This window comes from Megascapheus bottae, chromosome 1 (assembly GCF_031878675.1).
Source record: "Megascapheus bottae isolate mThoBot1 chromosome 1, mThoBot2.hap1, whole genome shotgun sequence".
NCBI lineage: Eukaryota > Metazoa > Chordata > Mammalia > Rodentia > Geomyidae > Megascapheus > Megascapheus bottae.
This window is the reverse complement of record NC_143509.1, coordinates 36,607,791-36,609,950: the sequence shown is the minus strand read 5'-3', so window position 1 is coordinate 36,609,950 and position 2,160 is coordinate 36,607,791. Positions and strand designations below refer to the sequence as shown.

The following is a 2,160-nucleotide window of genomic DNA, read 5'->3' as shown; positions in this document are numbered from 1 at the left end:
GGTAGAGCTCTGGCCTTGAGAAAGCCCAAGGACAGTGCCCAGGCCTTGAGTTCAAGGCCCAGGACTGACAAAAAAAAAAGTCCCAGAGACAAAGAACAGGAAGAAGAGCATTTTATTTCATCTTTCCACCACACTAAAATGTTAAATAACATCCCATTTCCTATATGAAGAAAATGAGTTTCAAAAGTTTTGCTTATCTCACACAAAAAAAATTACATACATGTAAGGGGCTGAGAGAATCTAGTGTTGACTAAAACTTGCTGAAAACTCCAGAGTCTGTGCCATGTTTATTGAATCGTACATCCTCTGTCTCCAAACGTTAGTGGCCAAACCACACCTAAACCCAGATCTCCCGGTTCTTCATCCCTACTCAAATGCTCTCTCCAGCCATTATGCTGGAATTCTCTCTAGAAGCAGTTCAAGGCAAAGGTACAAAGAGGTGGCATTAAGCTGGGCAGAAGAAGGAAGAGTAGTTGAGAACCCTCCCATTGCCTTAGCCCTCTCCTCTGCTTTCTTTGACCTTTATCAAAGAATGCCATAATTCATAAACTAGAACTGCTATGTTGTGAGTTTGAGTGGCCTATCCCCATGGGTCCAATCCTGAGACAAAAAAGCTCCAAGATGGCTTCTAAGAATCACCCCCTGGCAGCATCCACATCTGTATGCCATCTTCTCCCTCACTGCACCTGGGCTGGTCAGAGAACCCTATGATTAATGGCAAAAATCTACCACACCTGTGAGTAGTAGCTATTTTCTGCCCCTTGTCTTGAATCACTCATGCCTGGAGGCCAGCTGCCTCCATGTCATGGGGACATGCAGGCCACCTACACAGAGGCTCCCATGGCAAGAAGTTGAAGTCCTGCCTGCCAACAGCCAGCACAGAATGAAAGCCATCAACAACTATGGGAGGGAGCTTTGAGAATCATCATTTCCCCAGATGAGGGTTCAAATGGCACCACAGTGCTGGTGATGAGCAGAGTACAAGCTCATGAGAAATCTTAAACCAGAACCACCAACCAAACTGTTCCCAGATGCAGGATCCACAGGAAAGAGACATTTGTTGTCTTAAGCTGCTAAATGTGGATATAATTTATTCTGAAGTAATGGGTAATAAACTCAATTTCTGAGTTGCTTCCAAGTACAAAATATTTCTCCTACATTGGCCCACTCAGATTGTTCCTACTGAGAAGACTTTTTCTTTGCCTCCCATGAAAACATCATTAGTGTCAATACACAGATCTCCGCCCCCTGCCTAAGGAGTGCACCGTGAAACTCTTTCACAAATATTTTTACTTGAAATACACATGTCACTTTTTTTTTTGAATCTACAAATCTTTATTGAGAACACTTGTAGTTATCAGGATGAGGTCAGGATGCTGGACACTGTTGAAGTCAGTCCACGATGTTCTTGAGCTTGGTAAAGACCTTCCCAGAGTCGTCAGTGCTCCAGCCATCCTTGCTCTCTTACACCTTCAGCTGACTGCCCAGTACATCCTCAGGCATGTCCACCAATAGTCAGAGGACAGTGTGCTCATCTATGATGCCTGCAACATGGCATAGATAAACTTCTAGAATCCTCAAAACCACTTATGGCTTCCATAAGGCCACTGTGCTCATCCAGGACTTGCCAGAAGGCCTGGCAGTTTAAGGTCTCCAGCAGGTCCCTGAGGTACAAAATCTGTGGGATAGGCCGGCTTCTCTGTGTGCCTCGTTGATCATGCACTTGCAAAGGGTGAAATTGGTGTGGAGCAGTTGGTGAGAGCAGGATCTAGGCAGTGACTGTTCTCAGAAAGAAGGCTGAATTGAAATGGTTCAACACCAGGACTGCCAGACAGGCTTCCAGATTATAAGCATTATCCTTGTCCTATATCTCCACATAGCATTCCAAGACGGCCAGGTCCATACCTTTGAACAACTTGCCCACACTCTCTCTCATCTGCTCCCACTTTGCCATGACAGTTGGACATGAGAATCTGCCTGGTGCTTCCTCAGGGAGCAGAAGAGGAAGAATGCACAATGTCACTTTAGATGGCAAAATCTTGAGAAAGCCACTGCTAAATGCATCCTTGGCTCCTTTTTGAAAATTCCCTTTAGTTTTCTGAATCTTTTCCTGATAGCAAGTTGATTTTTTAAATTTCCCTTTCTTTTTCTGAAACGATT

At 44.6% G+C, this 2,160-nt stretch overlaps 1 pseudogene; it reads right to left on the bottom strand.

The window, feature by feature from the left end:
- Positions 1-1,392: 1,392 nt before the first annotated feature.
- Positions 1,393-1,954, bottom strand: LOC150068947 (eukaryotic translation initiation factor 3 subunit K pseudogene; annotated as a pseudogene).
- Between the last annotated feature and the right edge of the window lie 206 nt (positions 1,955-2,160).